The sequence below is a fragment of the Leptonychotes weddellii genome, chromosome 12, assembly GCF_054177405.1.
Source record: "Leptonychotes weddellii isolate Sample4059 chromosome 12, ASM5417740v2, whole genome shotgun sequence".
Lineage (NCBI taxonomy): Eukaryota > Metazoa > Chordata > Mammalia > Carnivora > Phocidae > Leptonychotes > Leptonychotes weddellii.
Window position 1 is genome coordinate 45,386,207 of NC_138380.1, and position 21,307 is coordinate 45,407,513.

Below are 21,307 nucleotides of genomic sequence, written 5' to 3' on the forward strand. Positions count from 1 at the left end.
ACCCTTACCTTATACTCTGTTTGAGTCTCGTTAAACACCAACACATGCTGGGCCCGCCAGAATGCTGGGCCCGTGAGGCATTGCCAAAAGCCATGTGGGAATAGGGAAGCAAGGAATGGGGGACACCCATATTGTGCATGCCTCCTCTGCTCACATGCATGCTCCCTTGTCCCATGGGACCACACAAGTTCAAGGATAAAAATTTTAAGAATTTCAAGATGGTGACATCTGTGATTTAACCAAGCCAGGGACCCTTCTGAGCAGGTGCCCTGCTTGACGACACAGGACACTCACCCGCAGAGCTGACCTGACTTGGGGTGATGCTCCTGTGCTGAGAATGGGTGCTCACTCTGGCCGGTGGCCTGCTCTTGGCCTTTTGGAACTGCTGGTGTGTTTTTGGAATGCACAAAACATATCAGCAGAACATTGGATGTGTATAATGTATAAACCTATACATCTGTATTGGTGTTTGTGCTCAAAAATGGTTTACTGAGAGGAATACCTGAAAAACCAGGCAAAGGGCACCGTCCCAGAAGACAGCATAAGGAATGAGTCAAGGAGGAGAGTCTAGGGGCTGAGGAGATCCCATTGTTTATTTAGCAATGGCTTCCTGACGGGGGTCAGTCCACATCCCCACCCCACCTTCCCCTGATCAGGCCCAGGTGAGCTCTAGCCAGGTAGGTGGGACCTGAGTTGGTGTGAGCCCCTTGACCAATAAGGGGAGAATCTAAGTTGTGTCCATGGAAGGGAGCTGAGGATGAAGCCAGGGGCATCACTGGCTCCTGTCAGATGTCCACAAACAAGAGAGAGACTGAAAACGTGAGTCAAAATGAGAGAAGCCAAATCAAAACAAGAGTTACATGCCATTGAATTTACTATGAGGTAGGTCTTCTTCTTCCCATTTTACAGATGAGGAAATGGACAGCCAGAGAGTGGAGTGACCTGCTGAGGGTCACAGAGCCAGCTGTGGCCAGGTACGTCTATCACCCTGCTCACCTGTAGGTTGCAGCAGGTTGAGCAGAAATACCCCCATGAGGCAGGAACTAATACTGCTATCACCCGCATTTTACAGATGAGGAACCCAAAGTTCAGAAGAAGGTGGTGGTGATGAGAGCTTCTTCTGGACAGACAGTTGGTCATGTGGGCCATGGTTGGGGTAGCTGGGGTCAACGTCTGGAAGCCAGTGGCCACGGTTGCCATGACAGCCAGCATTCTGTTCTGAGTGAGTGCAATTGTTTAAAGTGTTGGAGGATTCTAAGGGATCAAACAGTAATCCCTGGTTTTAGAAATGGGTGGACATACTCTTCAGCTGCCGGACTAGAAATTATAAATTCAATTTACTTTACCTTTCAAAGCAAGTTCAAGGGCATTAAGAATCACTTTACAATGATCTCTTTGGTATTTTCAACATCCCTAAAAGGTAACAAAGCTGCTTCATCTCGTATTTCTATTTGCAGAGCTGAGGAGCAGGGACAAGGCCATCCCACCAGGACTGAGGGAGATGCTGTCCGATTCCAAATCCCCACACCGGCTCTGACACGAGGCTGCATATAAGGCAGCTTCTCACTGTCCTTCCATTTCTTGTTTTACCTCATTTGGTTAAACCACACAAGCTCAGTGCTCGGAACTTCCGTTGTCTTATCTTGAACATCATGTACTGTTCCAGCCCAGCCAGCCACCCAGGAAGGAAGCGTTCTGTTCCCATCAGACAGAGGGCCTGGCCGGCAACATGGCCACGCTGTTGAAAAGCTCTGTAAGTAACATTATCTCTATGGCCTTGCAAAGATCTATCAGGACTGGAGAGTGCACAGTGGTAGAGTTTAATAGTTATCTCTGGTGTGCTTATCTCACAATCAAATATGAAAAGGAAAACCAGAGGCAAGAGAGGGAGGGTGAGGGTGAAGGGGGGTGGGGGAGGGAGAGAGGACTCAAGCTTGAGCCTCTTTTCTAATCCATTTTGAGTTTTCCTGAACCCAGTCCTAACTGAACAAATCAGTGTATCAGGCCTCGATCTTTGTCATACTTATTGGGAACCTAAACTGTGCTAATGCTTTATTGTAGTCAACTCGTGGTTCAAATTGCTATTATATGCTTGTCATTCTTAGTATTACTTGAAATATGTTTTTATTATTCTCTCTCTTTTCTTTTTTAACTTTGATAATTTGATTAAGTATTTCATTAAATATGTAGATGTTGCAGTAAGTGCCTTCTTTTGGGCTGGGGAAAAAAAAGGAAATTTGCCTGGCAAGTTCTCAATCTTGTGTTTTTATTTTCCCAAGGCTTCTGGTTTCTCAGAACCTATGCTTTAAACAAGCTGTTTCCTTTTGATTTACACTGCAGAGAATTTTGAGAAGTTCTAAATTAATGGGTAAAAAAAAAAATTTCAAGTGGTGCAAAAATATTAAAAAATGTGCTGTGGAAAAATGCCTGGATCTATTTTACTGAAAAAGTTATGCCAGGAACTAAACTGTGAATTGGGTAGAAAAGACTCCATGCACATTTCTTTCTGCTGTAGGAAATTTTAAAGTACCCATTGAATTCTAGACGGTGAGGGTCACGGGAAGCTCATGGATGATCTGGAACAGCGTGTGTGCCTACTTCTCCCTGGCAGGTGCTTTTCACAGGTATAAAGCAGCACGTTTCAAGTAATAGTTTTACTCAGAACACTTGATTCTGGGCAACTGGAAAGCTGTCTGGTTTAGCTCTTCCTCATCCTGTTCGGCTTGAATCCTCTCCCCAAACTAGAGATGGGTTTATTTCTTCTGTTGACATCCAGCACGTGCTTGCTTGGAATTCCTCTGTCCTCTTCTCCCTTGCTCTAGTATCGGATCTTCCTAGTCTCCCGTGGACAGTCTCTGAGAGTGGGAACTAATGTTCCGGCAATAATAGTAGCTGGTGCTTCCCGAAGGTTTGCCCTGAGCTTTTCTATTTATCTTGATCTAAGCTCTTTAGATGTACTATAGCATTTCACCTCCACCATGACCTTGTGAGGTAGTTCTGTGAATCCCCTCGTTTTAAAGTTGAGAAAACTGAGACAGAGAAGTTAAGTGACTTGTAAAAGGTATGGCAGGATTTCAGCCCAGGAAGGCTGCTTCCACAGCATGTGCTCATAACCAAATATGATATCCCCCACCCTGGGTCCCTGGCACAAACAGGGAAAAGGAGTATAATTGTTGAAGGGGGTGAGTCATGAAGGAGGGCACGAGGGAGGCTTGTGGGTTGGAAGTGATCTGTTTCTTGATCCAGATGCTGAATTTGTAGAACTGAATATTTATGCATTTTCATGTGTGTGTGTTAGACTTTCCTTATATTAAAATAGAAAAGAGGAAATGGGCAAAAATAAAGAATTAAGGTACATGTATATCACCAGTGGCAGATTGAATGCGGGTCTTGCCACTAGGTAGCTTTGGGGTAATGACTTGATCTCTGTCCAAGTCTCAATTTACTCATCTGCAACAGTGGGGAGAAATTGTTCCAACTTCACAAGATAGGAATAAATGGTCTACTTCCCATATAGATTCAGAAGTGAAGATAATCTCTTCTTCGATGCCATGATAATAGGGCATCCCAACTGGCTCAGGGAAGGGAGAATTCAGCTTCGTAGCTAGTAACCAGGATCCTTCTTCCTAAATAAATAAAGTGTAGGTATTCAAAAGCCATTTTGTTGGCCAGATCAAGGTGGGTTCCTCCTCCAGGTAAAGAGCTCTTCCTTCCACAACAAATTGTACGACCAGATCCAAGGTTAACCAACCTGATGCTAATAAATCCACTGGCTTCCCCCTTGAGGAGGTGCAGACATTGGAGAGAGTACATTTTTCCCGTCTCTGGTGTAAATCTTTGTGTTCCAGAAGTAAAAAGCTGAAACGAAAATGAAGGGATCTATGTTATTTCCTCGCATTTATGACAAAGGCAGAATTCCAAGGAGAAGCAGGAGAAGAAAGAACAAAGTTAAATTTCTTGGACGATGTGACTGATCCTGTGTCTGCCCGTTGGCTTGATGTGTTTGCAAACCTGTAAGGCCGGAAATCTCCGTTCCTGGCTCTCGTACCCTGTCACACGGAGCTAGCCCACGGGCATGTATGCACGATGCCCACCACGGGGACCCTCCGCGTGCCCTTCCACGCCTGCTGGCCCGCCCGTCTTCACAAAGGCCTGCTCTGATTTCACCAATGGTCCGCTCTGCCGGCCACAGTTCTGTCAGAGCAGACAAATTAAACATGTCAAGTGACATATGGAAGAAAAGGGTTTCTGATTTACTGTGGAACTGTTTACGGAGAAGAGTTCTTTCTCTTGGCCTGGTACCTGCTCTCAAGGCTTGATCACATTTCAAGGCATTGCTGCCATTTACTCCCGAAGTCGAGGATGGTTGCGGCCACGTGGCCGTCTGTGTGCTAGCCATCCGAATATGGTTGGAAAGCCGCAGCGAGGCTGTTGATGGCACAGGGCAAATGAAGGGAAACTTAAATCTCCCTCCAGCCCTCCCTCGCGTCCTTACTTCGTGATCGGAAGCATCAGGATGGCTGAGTCCCTGGGGGAAAGGACCAAGGGTCACATCTCAATGAAAAAAAAAAAAAAAGACATCTTTAGTTTAGCGTGGACGAGTCTGAAAACGTCGTACTGTTTGTTGGGACGTGCGTATAGAAAGCTCTATTTCCTCCCCCTAGTTCTGCTTGCATATAGGACGCCGCCGTGTCTGTTTCTGGGGGTGCAGTCCTTTATAAGAAAGAAAACCCTAGCGGTATGGGAAGGTCAGATCGGGGGTGATCGGTCTCCCTCTAGCTTTTCAGATGTCACAGCCAGATGAAGGATAATTTAAGCAGCCCAGCGCCGGTTGATGGGTCTTGCAGAGCTGCCTGTCTGGTGGACCCGGCGGAAAGCTTAGCCTCGGCCAGGTAATTTACGACGGAAGACAAGCGCAGCTCCCTGCAGGCGGCAGCAGCATCGAGGTCCTCTGAAGAAGCCCTGCTTTACTGGAGAGAGCTGTAAGGCTGAGGACAGGAGAACTTATGGCCTTCCAGTGGCTTTCCCCCTTTCTCCTCTTCCTTGTTGTGATTGTTATTTATTATTTGTGGGCAGGGATGAGAGGGTTCACTTTGCCAACTTTTGAACCCTCTCTAAATTCATGGCTTTGAGTTTTGAACCGTCCCTGAACCTTCCTGCGTTTGAGTTTCTATTCTTCTAGCATTCTGCAGCTTCCCGTGGTGGACGGAGAAAAGACTCTAGGTTTCTTTTAAAAGGTGGAAATAATTCCTGAAACATCAAATAGCTCTTTTTAAAAAGGCAGCCTGGTTTGATGAGTCAAGTGTAAATGAATTGAAAACATATGCTCCAGATGGCCCCCAGTTTCTGCAGCAAGTTCAGGGCTGACTTACTAATAGGGCTTCGTTGGATTCAGAGCTGAGATGAAATAATGGGCAGGGGATGAGCCTGACACATTAGTTCTCTTGGTTCCTACTGCTTTGTTCCTTATTTAATATAAAATGGGCTTTGGTTGAGCTCTGAAAGCTGGAGAGAAGAGGAGGAGACATTTATAAGCAGTCTTTTGCCAAGTAAGAAATCTGTATTAGGAAATAGAGCATTCTGGCGAAGGATTTAAATTCTTGGTTTAATGGCTGTAACATTAGGAGGCAGAGAGAACTTTGAAATCTGGGCTGTCTAATTCTCCACTCGGTTGAAGCCCTTCTCGTCACCTTCATGCCCGCGGCTAATCTGGCGCTTCCCTGCCACCCTTCAAGTCCTGTCCTTAAGAACCCTGAGAGGTTATTTGGGTCTAGGACCTTCTACAGCCAACTGCCTTAGATACGTCCGTTTGAGAGTGTGCCCTGCAGATGCAGGCAGCCTGGGATCATGGAGAGGACAGCCGAGGAGATTCTGGGCTTCCCGTGGTCCCCCGGCCCCGGGACCAGAGGGGCAGCAGAGCAGACGACTGGGGATCGGGGCACGGGCGCAACAACACTCATCTGATGCCTACGGATGGCACCCTGGGACGTGTGTTCTGGACAGAGTGGCCCCGAAGCCCCAAACCAGACAGAGCCACGCAAGGAACGTTCACTTCTGCTGCTCACATCCTCCACACGTGTCTGGGAACCCCCTTGCTGGGTTCCGTGGGTCTGCCGCCTTTCCCCACCTGACAAAGAGGGGCTTGCCTTTTGTCACCCACCTTGCGGCGCAGCTGTGGGGCGAATGAGAAGCCCCACCGAGAGCTTACGGATCCCTGGTTGCAAGTCAAGCGCCCCTCTGACATCCCAGGCTCTGGTGAAACGTGTTTTTAGCGTTAGAGCTCAGGGGACAAGTAGGTACGTTTTGCCTGCAGTGAGCAAGCGGCTCAAAACATGCTTTCTACTTCTTTGGGGGGAGGACAACACAGTTGTTACGAGTTACTTTGTGATGACAGAATGTGCTGAAAAGGAACTGCCAAGAAAACCCGTTGGCCCAGCCCAGGCCCTGGGGTCCCGTGGCCAGCTGGGATTATCTAAAGTGGGCGTCCTTAGAGAAAGCAGGAATTCTCTTCCACCACAGGCTGTTGAAACCTCCCCATTCAACTGTTTTAAAAGCTGCAGAGAATTAAAAATAGAAGCTTTTTGGAGGGAGGAGAGGGTCCTTTGGGGGCACTTTGTTTGCTTTGGTTTCTATCTCCCTCCCTGGAATGCGGTGAAAACCTGGAGAAGCCAGCACTCAGAGAAGGCCTTGCAGAGAAACGAAACCCCCTCACGCCAGAATGAAGGGTGAGGAGCCCTTTCTGGGTTCTGGTTTTATAATCAATTCTGTTTATAGTAGGAAAGCAATAGCCCCCTTCTTGAATTCAGCACATGTCGTCTCTTCTGAACGCTGCCCCTCCTTATTCAAACATTATAGGGCCTAGAGCTTCAATAGGTTACTATTAAGCAGCTAATGTTAAATACAGACGAACACTGCCAGTTGAATGGGATGACTGTCACCCCGGTGGTAAAAGTGCCATTCATGCGAGGGAGGTGACGATTGCAAATGGCAGCCACCAGAGACAAAATGGTTGATTGGACGGGTGGGGGGCAGAATGACTTGCAGGCTCTTCTGAAAGTTCAAGAGAAGGTAGGGGCTGGGGTGGGGGTGGGGACTGAAAGGCAATCTGTAGGCCACTGGGCACTGAGTCTAGTCCCTCGGGTCCTAAGAAAATGGGGAAGGGGGAAATGTCTTGGGTCTCAGGGCAGGCTTTGGCTTTTCTCTCTCTCATTGTTGCTCCCTCCCTCTGTCTCTGGCTGTCTCTCTATCTCTCTCTCCCTCTCTCTCTCTCTCTCTCTCTCTCTCACATACACACACACACATACAGAGCCCCATGGCTTATTCTCCTGGCTCAGATTATATAAAACACCAGACTATACTAGTAAAGGAAGAATTCCAAGTGTTACTTCAGAACTATCTGAAATAAAGTTTTTTATGAGGGATCCCAGTGGGTTGTCTGACCCTGGGACTTTCATTCTTTTCTCAGAAATCCCTGTGGGGAGAAGTCTCAATAAAAAGCAGTAAATAAATATAGGGATTTTGAACATGTCGGTTTAAAGAGGGACGTTCCCCACACCATCCCTGCTGTGGCTCCACAGAGAGCCAGGGGCCCCCCTCTATCTCCTTCTTGCTCCTACCCAACCTGGCACGATGCCGTCCTGCGGCAGCCTCCAGGAGGCCGTGGAGAGGGGCCTCTCCTGCTTCGGGAGGCAGAACTCTGAATGGGATCGATTTGTGCCCAGCGGAGGTCTATACAACAGACAAGATGCTGAGGTGGCTACACCTTAGGGCTTAGTTAACATCCCTCCTCTCTACCTCACAAGGGTGATAAGAAAATAAAACAGTTAATTTCTTTGACGGGCACTCTCACACTCAGGTGACAGGCAAAGCGATATTATGTTTATTATTGTGGTTATCGCTGTGTCCCTGTGTGCTCATCGCTCTCTGTCTCACGTCACAGGGGTGAGCACTGTCTCCCCCAGAAAAAACAACAGTACAAGCTGCTAATGAGAAAATTCACGGGGCTACACTAGACAACCACTTCAAATGATCATTTCCCCTAGCACTGATCGTGCTTCATTCCAAAATGAGGAAATCCGAGAACCCGGCTACCTTAAAGATAATGGTGTGGGGCTAGCAAGGGCTGAGATAGACCTAAACGTTTTAATTAACATTTTGAAAAATGCAAAACTTCGCTCATGCATGTTTGATTTATACAGACCTGTGCTGTCTGGTTGGCCACTGGCCACACGTGGCTAGTAAAGCCTCTGAAATGTGACTACTTTGAATTAAGATGTGCTGTGAGTGTAAAATACACCCGGGCTTTTGAAAGTTTGTCACTATAAGGAAAAGAAAAAAAGAAGATAAAGTACCTTATTAATTCTTTTATATGTTACATGTTGAAATGATATAATTGCATACATTTATTAAACGTTTTACTAAAATTAATTGTAACTGGCTCTTTTTCTTTTTTAAATACGGCGTAGGGTGGCCCTCCCCTGAAGGGGCTACCAGCAAATAGAAGATGACATACACGGCTGCGTTGGTGGCTTGCGTTGTGTTTCTGTCGGGCAGCCCTGGTATGGACTTTATCAATAGACAGTGGGGGGATTGCTGTCTGGAACTCAGTATTTCTTACCCAATTCACAGTACCAGGACTATGACTGACCTGGACAGACTCTGATGTTACACACAGTGTCAGGAAAAATCGTCAAATACTTTGTGGCAGATGGAAGAGAAGTTGCTGCGTGTCCTTTCTGATGCATCTGTGCATTGATCTCCACTTTTCATTGTTTTCCAGCTTTTTTTTTTTTTTAATAATTCTACGAGTTGTAGAAAACTGGTGATAATGAAAATGAGTCTTCTCTATAGAAATGCAAATTACTCGTGCCTGGTAGAATGTAGTTGGTCATTGCTCTCTGTATGGATAGACCCTTTTGCCGTTCTATGTACATTTATCTCGGCATACCTTATTGCCCATATATGTGTGATTCCTTGAATTTTGACCCGATGGCAACATCTTACTTGTTCCCTCATTAACTAATGAGTTAAAAAAAAAAATCTTTGACACAAGTTCTTTTTATATTTGTAGGAGAGTCATGATTTTATCTTCTTAGACAATCCTAGAGAGTTTAAGAGTTCATAGTCATCAAAATTAACCATTGTGTCTCTCCCTCCTCCCTTTCCCCCCAGCCACTCCTAGGCCCGCATGGTGGGAGTACTGAAACCCTGAGATGGTTTGGAGAATGAGTTTTTCTATAGAAATTGTTTCACCTGACAACCACGTGAACACTACTCGTACATAGAGCAAGCTAAATTGTGGGTTACTCTGAATTTTGTGAGCCAGCCAGGGAATCCTACCACCCAGTGGAATATTCGATTCTAAGAGATAATGTGCTGAGTTCCAAATAATGAAAGAGAAACTTAGCATACAACGCACCGGTAAGGTGTCCATGGTGGATATTGATCAAGCACCCAGTGCATAAAATCCCTGAATTTAATGGCAAACATATATAAAAGAAAGTGGGTTGTTATGGGGCTTTGTCCTCCCCACCTCTTTTTGTTTGTTTGTTTTGCTTTAAAAAACCAGCCTCATTCTTATTTTACCTTGTTGTCATTTTATCAATAAGAACTGGTTTCCTTCAAAGCAAGGCATGACAAGATGACCCAGGCACATCTGTATTTATTTCACACGCCCGTTTATTTCTGTGAATAGAATTGACCTTAAAAACATGAGCAAACTAAAAATATAAAGTAGGTGATTTCACACACTCCATTCTACGAAATTTGGAAATACTACACTTAGAATGTGTATTGTTTCTTTTCCTTGCTTTTTTTTTTAAGAAGTTGGCTTTTATTAGCAGAAAGATCATTAAATTTTGTGAGTATTGGCCTCCAGCATTTAAGTTTTTACAGAACACATCAACGTTTACTGGTCTTTCACCAGCGGAGACGCATGATTTTTATGTATGTGTAATTCTGAAAAGGAAACATTCCCTCCACAAACACAGAACAGCCCACTTATAAAATTTATGTTTGTGGGTTCTTTTCTTATATAAAGCAGCCACCTTGGAGACTTCATTTAAAGTACAATTAAACAATATTCTCGCCTATATAATCTGCCCAAATGTAATTATTTTCTTTTTTGGTTCTTCGGTAAATAACACAGGAGGCTTTGTGGCATGAGGAAATCCCTTGACCTAGGTATTTTCAATATCATAATTTACTTGGTGAAAATGAAAACCAACATATGCCTTTTTATAATTTTTGGTTGTTTGAAATTAATTCTCGACGTTTAAATTGGCTGTGAGATGCTTTTGTTTTTTTACACTAAGAAATACTTTTTAAAATTGTTAACAAAGAGGAGTATGGATTTATGCAACTATTCACTCCAGAATAAGATAACATCTTTCAAAAAGTTTATTTATTTAAGTGAAAACCTTTGATCAAATTTAAAAGATCTTTCTGGGCTTTTGACGTATGTTATAAAAGAGTTTTGCTATATCTTAATTCTCAATAAAATGGGGAAGAAATGCTGGCATATTACATCTCCTTTCATTATTCAAAAATAATAGAACACTATACTTTAAAAATAAAACCCAGGTTTCATTTGCATGGAAAATTTGTTTCTTATGGAAGAGATTTAGCCCGGAATCATTTGCTACAGAAAGGAATTATTTTATGCTTTAGTTTCGTTCTTTATCTGGGATTTCTCTAACTGGTATTGTTCTCCCAAGCTGATTTTACCTGTTTTTTCTCTCTGAAAGAGTTTGTTACATTGGTGACCGACAGTGAAATAAACGGATGGATACAAAGACATAGATCCTTTCTGGAAAGCAAAGAATTGGGGAATCATTTCCAGAAAATAGATTTCTTTTGTATTAAACTGATAACATTTAAAAGGTAATAGAGGGTGATGTCTTTGTTGTCTGCTGTGTATTTGGGGCTAAAAAAGCTTTGGAAACAAAAAGTTACTATTTATCACATACAACCATACTAATTATCAATACTATCGCTCGCATAAAGAATATCAGACTCTTTATGACATATGGCTTTTTTTGTCAGGAGATTCTCCATTGTTAACATGTCCATAATTCATGTGAAAAGTAGCTAAGAAGGGAGTAAATTCAGGAGATAGAGAAGTACTTCGGGTATTTGTCATAGGAAATCCAGGCAATCCATGAAATGCCTGTAATTGTTGGGCAAAGTTTTGTATTTGTTTTTATCTTAGACAAGGGATCTTTCTTAACATTTCAAAAGTATCCCTGACTATCCCCCTTCGGAAAAGCTTCAGAATGCTTTGCTAGCAGGATTGCAAAAGCAACTGCTTGTCTCTATAACATCCAGATGAAAATGAAAGATTTTAAGAGCATCTTGTTACTTTATCCATATGACGCCCAACTCAATCCAGAGACTGTACTTTTCATATGGATTTTTGGCAGTGTGTAACCTTAAAAAGATATAGTTCTTTAAATAACGTGCCACCTCAGACTCCTTTTGTCCAAACTCAGGGCCCCTTTCTGTTGAGCATCATACTGCTTGTCTCCTGTCCCATCTTTCCCAGCTTCTCCCTGTGAATTAACCAAAGAAAACCTCAGGATACTGCCGACCGACAGAGGCGTGGGTAATTTGGACCCCATGGGTAGAAATGCAGTACTGTGATCCATTTAAGCATGTGATCAATAGATGTTCCTACAATGGGTCTGTGTCAGGAATAAGTTATTAAACGAAGAGTGTGTTGTCGATAAGGGGTTTCATTAATTTAGAAATTCAGGACTCCAGTATTTTTTACAATAACATGAGTGAGAAAGTGATGAATCATTTGCAATCAACCGCGATGAAGACGATATTGCAAACTCTATTTTTGCTGGTACTATTCCAGAACTTTATCCACAATTGACTCCAATTTCTCATTCTTCAAAGTTTTCCCTATATCCTGAAAGAAAGGCATAGTTTAACCTGCAGGAGAGCAGGAGTTGAAGGAAATTGCAAAGCAACATCTGAATAATGAACATCTTGCCAGGAAAATGTGTCTGATCTCCAAGGAAAGGGTGTTGGAAGAGATGCGAGATGGCAGGGTTATTTTCTCTGACATGATTTGGAATTCTTTGACAGCACTATCTCCCCGTTTACGAAGCACAGAGAAGTATCTAGAGAAGCGAGGATGTCCTGGAGACATGATCGGAAGGAGAACTGCAGACAAGGAAATTGTTCAAACCAGCTCAGTGTTCATCTCGGTATTTTCAGAGTTTTTCTCTGCATCTCATGCTAATGACAAGCCTGTACCAAAGACAGACCTTTTCCAGATGCTTCGGTGAATTTACTGGGTTTTTTAATCCTCCTACAGATAATAATAAATAACTACAGTTTAAAAAGCATTTCATTTTCATAATAATCATTTAAAGTTGCCATCATCATCATAATAATTATTGTTATTATGCTGATTTTTATAAATAAGAATACTGAGGTTCAGACTTTTTTTAATCCTCCAAGTAATAGGTGGAGAGGCAGGGATTTTTAAATACAAATCATCAAACCTCAAATCCCCTGCTTTTATCCCTCCTTTTGGAATGACACTGGGGTAGAAAAAGATATTAATCTCTTAATAATTGCGTTTGCTTTTTTGAGTAAAAATTGGAAGAAATGTAATATGCCACTTAAAATACTTTTATGTTTATAGACTTATACAATATTCATACTGTTTTGCAATATTTAAGAGAGGAGGAAGTATAATTCTTCACCATAAAAATAAACTAATACCATCGGGCTAGGAGTTGCTAGCAACCAAAGCGTCCTGATTGCTTCCATACACTGTTGGGCGCATGGATGAAAGTTTGGCGACTGGAAGGAGTGAGACCAGCACAGCGTAGGTTTCTCTGTAAATCCCCACCATCCCTCCAGGGTGCACCAGGGCCCTTCCTCCTCCTCTCGATTTGTTCTCCTCCCCTGATGATTTGCTATTCCATCCAGAGCAAATCCAAAGAGAAAGTCAGGGTCTCCCCGCCATGCTGTGCACTTGGCTTCAGACGGCCTCACCAGATTACCTTTCAGCTGAATTCAAAGACGAAAATCGGAAAACCAAACCAAAACAAACCTTTACAGCCGTCTTTATCTCAAGGACTGGGCTCCCTTACCAACACAGAACGGCTTCTCCCTGCTATGGGGTTGTTCTTCAACAACAGATGGGTCTATAAGTGAAAAGAGACCTCTTCATTTGTTTGGTGGCGTGTGGACTTCTTCAAATGCACATGTGGTTCTGAGGGCTGTGGAGGGACCACACGACATTAATGCAATTTCCTCTTTGATGGGCCCCCTCTCTACCAGCCCTGATGTTCAGGCATCCACATTCAAGATGCAGGCCTCCATCAGATCAGCATGAGTGCCACGGAGCTTTGTGGAGCTTCGCCAAAGTAATAGGCCAGCATTTGGGAGAAGCTAGTGATGATGTGATTTCAATTTCATGCCATCTGTCCCCAGATTTCTTTCACTACAGGGCTGATCACTGGCTTTGAAGAACAGTCAGAATGCCAGGGCCCTGGAATGCTCTGTATGGAGCAGTTGAAAGGACAGGAGACCCTGTAAGCCCCATGGTGGGTCCTCGCCATAGGGAAGTGGACAGAGACTGCTGCTCCCATTAAGAGATGTACTTGAAAGTCCTAACGAAAGCAGTGTCAACCTTCAACAGCTGGCTGTGTGTCTGAGAGGCTGGGCAGGAGATGTCACGTTGCTTCCTAGGTGAGAGACAGACCACAGGCCACCAAGGAAGAAGGGGTAAAAGACTGGCTGGCATTCTTCTCAGCAGGGAACATTCTTCCTTCTTGGGAGAATATAGTCTTACCACCTATTGTTGAAACGAAACTCCCTCCAACCCCTTTCTCCAGCAAGATCTCACCATTCCAATAAGAGCCGAAACTGGAAAACAAAAAACAAGGGGGGAAAATGGCTTTTTTTGGCCAGTGAGTCAGAGGTTTTTTTTTTTTTTTTTTTTTATGGTGGATTATTTCACACAAGCCCTTGAATGATTATTTTCTTTGCTCCCAGGCAATCCGGATTAATTGATACAATAAAGGTCTGGAAGCCCTAAAATGTTGGTTTAATTCCCAACTCTGACACAAAAGAAGCTAAACGACTTGCAGGAGAATATGTTGAAAAATCAACAACAATTTTCCTATCTGCATATAGTGTTGGAGTGCCCCTGGGACTCTGTGTGGCATTCAAAAAAATTGTGTTCCAAATGCTAATTATTCACCAGTTGGCATTCCAGATCGTGTCTCTTGACATCAGTAAGTTGATTGCTAACAGGATGATAATACTGGTTTAACTTTTTAAATGTGGGTTTCAAAAGTATAAGTTTTCAAAGTTGCCAGAGAAACAGAATATTGAATGGAGAAAAAAAACCGTAGGCAAGAATCAGGGTGTCAACTCGTTCGTTTTACAATGAGAAAACCAGGGCCCAGCGAGGTTAGCGACCTGGTCAAGGCCACAGAGAAGGTTAGCGACATGCCAGGACAAGAATGCTGGGCTTGACTTTGATCAGTACCACATTCTAGAAACCATTTGGCTTTTTATATGCCTGCTTTCTATGATGATTCCTGGAAAGGGATTTCTCCTGACATGGGTCTTTCACGGCTCTACGTGGGTGATTGGGGAGCAACTCGCAAGGGCACTTTTCGATAGAGCGGCTTCCCCGTCGTGTGCAACGCTCATTCTTCGATGACAGAATTACCAGTGTCTCCTATCAGTTGCTGAAGCCTTAGAAGGCATGAAAATAAACAAAGCCTGACAACTCCGTTCCCGTGTTATGACCTGTTCACCTCCCTGCCACTTCCAACTTCACTTCTCCCTGAGTAGCCTCCACGTTATTTAAGTCAGCAGGACTTTCAGAAATCAGGCAGTGTGCGCTGAGGCTGCCAGAAGGAAGGTCTGTGTGACCGGCATGTGTGGCTCTGAGTTCTTTAAACTCCAGGTTATGCCTGGCACGGAAGGAGTTGAGGCCAATCTGAGGGTGGCTTTTAGTCTCGAAATTTCCAGATTTTTTTTCTTTTTCTTAACCACTTCATGCCCTGGAATTACTAAGGTTCTCACTCTGATAAAAATTTCTTAAAGTACTCGGGAGCCTACTTTGTTCTGGAATGTTCCAAAAGGTGGCCTGAACAAAAGCATGGGTAACCCCTTAAATAAATGAAAAGTAAATCCAACTTAGAGTTTACTGTGGATGACACTAACAATCATTCAAATTCATTTTACGTTATTTTATGTTTTCCAAATTCATTTTAAAATGCCTGTTTGTACATGGACATTCACAGCGGCATTTTTCATAGTGGCCTAAACGTAGAAGCAACCCAAATAAATGTCTGCCAATTTATGACAGACATGTCATGAGGACTGGGTGAACAAAGATGCGGTGTATCTATATGATGGAGTATTTTTCAGCAATAAAGACAAAGTACTAATATATACTACAATATGGGTGAGCCTCAAAAAGGTATGCCAAGTGAGAGAAGCCAGACAGAAAAAAACAAAAAACAAAACCCCCCCCACATATTATATGGTTCCATTTATATGAAACATCCAGAAAAGGTGAATCTGTAGAAACAGAAAGTAGCTTAGTGATTGCTAAAGGCTGGAGGTGAGTATGAAGAATGACTGCAAATGGACACAAGGTTTCTTTTGAAGGATGACGGAAATGTTCTAAAATTAGGTTGTGGTGATGGGTACGCAGGTCTGTAAATTTGCTCATCATTGAGCTGTATACTCTGAATGAGGGAGTTCTAGGGTGTGGGAATTATACCTCACTAAAGCAGTGAAAACCAACAACCACACAGCAGATGCCCCAGCTCTTAGTACGGTGGACGTCTCTGGGGGTGGGGGCACGTTGGGAGAGACTGATTCAGCATTGGGGTTTCCCTCAGCCCCACGGCTCCTTATGGAGAGCCAGCGACCTTCAAGTCCTTCATGAACCCTTGACATGATGCAACAATTTATAAAATCAACTGTCTGCCCTTGTGAAGTGAAGTCTGACAAAAGTCTCAGTTCAGGGACACCTCCATTCAAAGGGAAAAAGCCCACGGCTGTGGCAACAATTTAGGTCTGCAATTAAGACACTTCAAGTGTTGGGGGCTGACAAGGAGTTAAAGTAAATGTTGATTCAGTTGTAAAGTTTTCAAAGATGTAGCCTTGCAAAAGGGTCTTGCACAACTGCAGGGTTTTGTTTATTTATGCATTGTTATTGTCTTTAAAATATTCTTTCTTTCCGCCCCCACCCCCCGCCAGAAAATTTCCAATCAGCACTGGGACCCTTAGCAGGGGAGACTAGAAGCGGGTCTGAATAATGCATTCAAGATAATTTCAAAAAATCACCCTTTAACGAGTACCATATTCCCTCCAATTTTCCCTTATATATGATTCACCATTTTGCAAATACTGATGTATAAAGAATGCATTGAATGTGGCAAAAGTTGAAGATAGCCCCTGTGGATAAGACCTAATGGACGCCATCCTGAAATAATACACACAGCTCAGCCTCCAGACATGTGTCTTCAATTTAAAATAATTCAGCAATCATGTTCAACCAGAACCTGATTACACAAAATGGGACTTTTTAACTCCCAGACTTGGATCAAATTTTGAGGCCACAAAAAAGGGGGGGGGTGGAGATAATACGTGCCATGTTTATATATTCCAGATACTGTGATTAAATGATCCACACTCAGATTTAACTGTTTCTTTGAGCTTATCAAGGTACCTACAACCATTTCCCACCTATAGATATTTGCCAAGCCTTTATGAGAACTTGTGTCAAAGTCCTGGGCCAAGATGCAAAGGGAAGAAAGCTGAAAATCAGTTGAGGTCTTCTGTCTGAATATTATGGTTTCCAAAGCTCTGTCATGTTCTCCACTTTCCTTGGAGACTCAGCAGGGAGGAACCAGGACTGGACAGAGTCGGCTTTTCCTGGCGTGACACTCTGGGTAGCCCGGCACATCGTGTCTGCTGTGGTCCCTGGAAGATGCTCTGCCCCCCCTTTGATCTGTTACCTCCTTGCCCACTGTCTCCCTTCTCCCTTATCACTATGACTGGTCTTCTTTCTCACAGGCAAGTTGGACCTGTGCCCATATGGGATTTCTGCGATGCTAGGAAGTCTCCACATCCTTCTCCTTCAATAGACTGCCCAATGATTGAGCTGCTACCATTACTGGTACCTATTACTTCCAATCCCTTTGCTCAGAAGAAATGGTGGATATAAAAGTGTTTGGTGAATCCCAAGCAATGGTCTCTGGTGATAAGATTGCCAGATAAAATACAAATGCTCAGGTCAATTCAAATTTCAGATGAACAACAAATAATTTTTAGTATGCGTATGTCCCAAATTTGCATAAGGCATACACATACTACAAAATTATTTGTTGTTTAACTGATATTTGAATTTAGCCGGGAACTGTGTACTTTTACTTGCTGAATCTGGCAACCCTATCTATCTAGTGAGCACCACGGTGTGGTATATGGGTGAGGAAGCCCATGGCTGAGAAGGATGGGAAAATGAGACTGTAACGTGAGCACCTCCACATCACTGGTGAAGGGCTATGAGCCAGTTCACTTCCCCAGAATTATTAAAGGATCTGATGGTTTACAAATCAAGTAGCCTAAACCTGAGCGTACTGGAAATAAAGGGTTTTGTGTCTTATTTTTCAGTGAGATGAACATATTTAGAATGGGTGATCTTCTCTTTAAACTGGTAATATCAATAAACCTGTCAACCTCTTGTTGACAGGTTTATCGATATTTTAGGAGTTAAAAGAAGAAAGCTGGATACCATTTTTGGATACTGGGTGAGGGAAGAGTTCCTGCTGCTTTGGGTTCTGTCTTCCGTGTCTGCCCTGGGGTAGGGGGGAGGCAGGTAAGACCTGGTGGGAAGTGTGCTGGGGAAGGGGCTGCTGGTGGTGCTGGGATGTCTACAAACCAGTTCGTCTCAAGAAATCCTTTACTAACAATAAAACAGCAAAATTTGCAAGTGACCTGCCTTTCTCCCCATAAGTGAGAGTGGATTCAATATTATCTTTTTCCCTCACTTCACTTTTAATCACTTGTACACCAAGAGAGAAAAGTGACTTGAAAGTCAACACTCTGGGGATTCCAGGTGAGTTGACTAGGTCCCAAACCATCTGTCATTCATGTGAAAAATCAACTGTCACATGTGCTGGGGGCACAAGTTTTGGTTGAGATCCACTGCTCCCAGATATTTCTAGGAGGGAAGCCCAGAGGGGACTTACTCTGCTGTCCAAGCTACCGTGTCCTGCTTGTGGCCAGTCCCAAATTCCCCTCAGGTTAGTAAACTCACAGAGTCAAGAAGAGAGGTTGTCTTCTCTTCTTTCTCTTCCTTTCTTTCCTCCTTGATACAGCAACATTTCTTTTTAGGGTCTACTCTGTGTCACACAGGCTCAGTTCCTGCCGGGAAGAGCTTGGAGTTCAACAAAAGGAAAGGTGGCATTATATGAGGAGATTGAAGGATTCTGCAAGGGATTGAGAGCATTGGGAGGGTCAAGGAGAAGCTGAGCAGGGAAGAAAGAGGACAAGGTTCTTGGGATGAGAGGCAGGGCATAAATTCATTACTGGTAAGACCTATCATTGGGTAGAAAGTCATGACAGCAGTTCTAGGAAGCACAAAGAATTGGGCTGACAATGAAGTTTCCAAAATAAATAGTCCTCGCCACCCCTCCCTTATGGAAGGGAGCTGCCTCTGTATCAACCATGGAAGGGCTGCTTTGGGACATTGTTCTCAGCTCCCCCTGGGGTCTTTGTCTCTGATGTAGCCACGTTTCAGAGGAAATGGAACTACCTTCATTTTGTTATATTTGAAAGTCAGTGTACTGCTGTGAAATGATACAGATCTCATGTAGGCATCCCTGAGTCTTGATTACCTGACTCATTTTATTCTCCCTTATGTGACCATTCGTAGTTTACAGATTTTCCTTTTCTTTTAGACTATAAGTCTTGTGAAGGCAAAAGTAGTATCCCGTTTGTTTCTGTCCCCTAACAGTGCTTTGTGGTGCCAGACCCATCACAGGGACTCGAAAAACGTTTGAATGAATAGTATTAACAGAAAAACCTTTCTTTTGCTCTGTTAAAAATAATGCTACCTAGTTTCTACTGACATGCTATCGATGTATCCTAAGAAACCGTCTCCTCAAATTATGGCTTCAACAATGGATCAAAAATCAATTGCCGAATAAGTTTCTTGGTAGAAAGCACTACACCCCCCCACACACACACACTCACTCTACAGCCATAAAAAAGTCATTTGTGAATTTAAGAACCACAGAATCACAATAGATAATCCATACTCAGTTATGATCTGTTTCTAAGGCCATGGAGAGCGTGAGTAAATGAAACACACAGATCACCTTCAAATCACACAAGCATCTAAGACTTCTTTTTTTTTTTTGCTGCAAGAGCTGATAAGTGGAAAGTCTGCCAATTTGGGAGTTTTACCTTCTCCTGTTATGCGTATTTCTCCTTTCGGTGAAAGCAGGGAAGTCGCGGACAATGTAGTTTCCCGTCAAATCTAAGAGGCCATTGGTCAGAGGACATGGAATCGTTTGGGTGCCACTGAGCAAAAAGGCATTGCCATGGAAACAGCCCAAATTCAGAGACAATAAGATGTTGAAAAATGCATGGCTCAGAATCTATGGAATACACATAATTCTGCCCCCCACTTGGCCCAGGGCTTTGTATATTATAGGTGGTCAATAAATATTTGTTGAAAGGATGAGTAAATAAAGGAGACAAGCAGAAATCCTCGGGTTCTATGATGCCTAGAGTCAGCTTCTGAGAACAGTGGATCAGATCTCTTTTTGATGCTTTAAGTAATCACTGTGCAAGGACAGGGGCCGGCTCTCTGATTGCTGAAAACCAAACAAAACACAAAGAAGCAAAAAACTAGATTGCAGACGGCATCCCACCCATCTACCCCCAGAGGAGTCAGGCCTCGTGTGTTGTTCAGGAAGGAATAGTGAGTTTTTATCCCCAGGGGTTTTTTTCTTTGAATAATCAAAGAAGGGATAGCTGTGTGCAAGAATCACACTGAAGTGTGCAAGGGTGTGCAAATGAGTGTGTGTGTAGGTTAAGGAAGGCAGGTGCATATAAATACATAACCGAGAGTAAAAAATAGCTTGCCGGGTTTAACACAACCACCGGAAAACAGCACACACACATGACTGAGCCCTCACGTCTCAGAAATGCAGCTTGCAACTCTGTGTCTCCTCTCCATGATAAATATGGGCAATATTAATGTCATCTTCTAAGCCCCCAAAAATATAGCTGACTCTGTTCAACAGAGCTGGTCAGCCTGCAGCAGGTAAATCATCTCCAGATCAGAACTCCATGTACACATAATCTTCAGAGCATTTGCAAAGTCTGGGGGCATGGAGGACAGATCTGGAATATTGATGTGACTCATCGCTTGTCTTACTTGAGTGTGTGTGCATGTGTTCTTTTCCACCAGTAATAAGGAGATATTTTCTGACATGGACCTCCTCATGAATTGGCTTTTAGTTCACCTTTTCAGGGGTCCTGCCAGAGAACCAAGAAATCATTTTAATTAAGAGGAGAATTCAATTTTTGTAACACTGACCCGCCTTCCGAAATACTCTTTTTTTTCGTGTACATCTAATGCTTGTGTGAGGCTCTCCTAAGATCGTTTCTGTTTTCAGGAGGACACTGCATGCGTCTGTCTCACTATTTTCATCCAGCAGAGTCAGGCTGGAGTGGAACAATTTAGTCGGTGTTAGCCTCAGTCACAGAAGGACTTAAATAAAGAATTTAACACTGAATGTGATTCCAGAGGTTATTTCCCGAGGATCCGGCACAGGCTTTTGAACGGAGTACCTGCCCGAGTAACATTCAGTAAGTGAAGGGATGAATGACTGACCTTGAGAAGCAGACATCTGCCGCCGCAGGGCCACAGGCAAAGGCCGTGGAGGGTATTGCAGGGGGGCTTCCCGCAATGCGTTCTGAACACTGCAGAGAAGTGCTGTGTGTGAGAAGGAGTTCCTATTCAAACAGGGTGAAGAGTGGTGGATTTCATGGGGGCTTTTCAAACTCTTGCGCTTGTGTCTCCCCTGAAAGAATTTTGAAACTTGTGTACCCTTGTCACACTGTTAGGCAGGCATCTAAATAGTTTCATCCCAAATTATAGCAGTTACAGAGGACATAATGTCTGGCATGTTTTAAATATTGACATTAAAAAACAAAACTGTTACATTATCCTTTTTTTTTTAAGATTTTACTTATTTATTTATTGAGAGAGAGAGCACGCACACATACACATACACAC

At 43.4% G+C, this 21,307-nt stretch overlaps 2 long non-coding RNA genes across 5 annotated transcripts in view; one reads left to right on the forward strand and one right to left on the reverse strand.

The window, feature by feature from the left end:
* LOC115937609 (uncharacterized) overlaps positions 1–21,307 on the reverse strand; it is a 438,489-nt gene that overhangs the window by 46,479 nt on the left and 370,703 nt on the right. The gene's annotated exons all lie outside the window — the stretch shown is intronic.
* LOC115940323 (uncharacterized) overlaps positions 1,449–21,307 on the forward strand; it is a 33,548-nt gene continuing 13,689 nt past the window's right edge. For 2 of the 4 annotated variants that reach the window (XR_014139286.1, XR_014139289.1), the window contains exon 1: positions 1,452–1,753. This is a non-coding gene — a long non-coding RNA (uncharacterized LOC115940323). Of the gene's footprint in view, positions 1,754–21,307 lie in introns of all 4 variants that reach the window. The other 2 variants (XR_014139290.1, XR_014139287.1) reach the window with 2 other exon arrangements.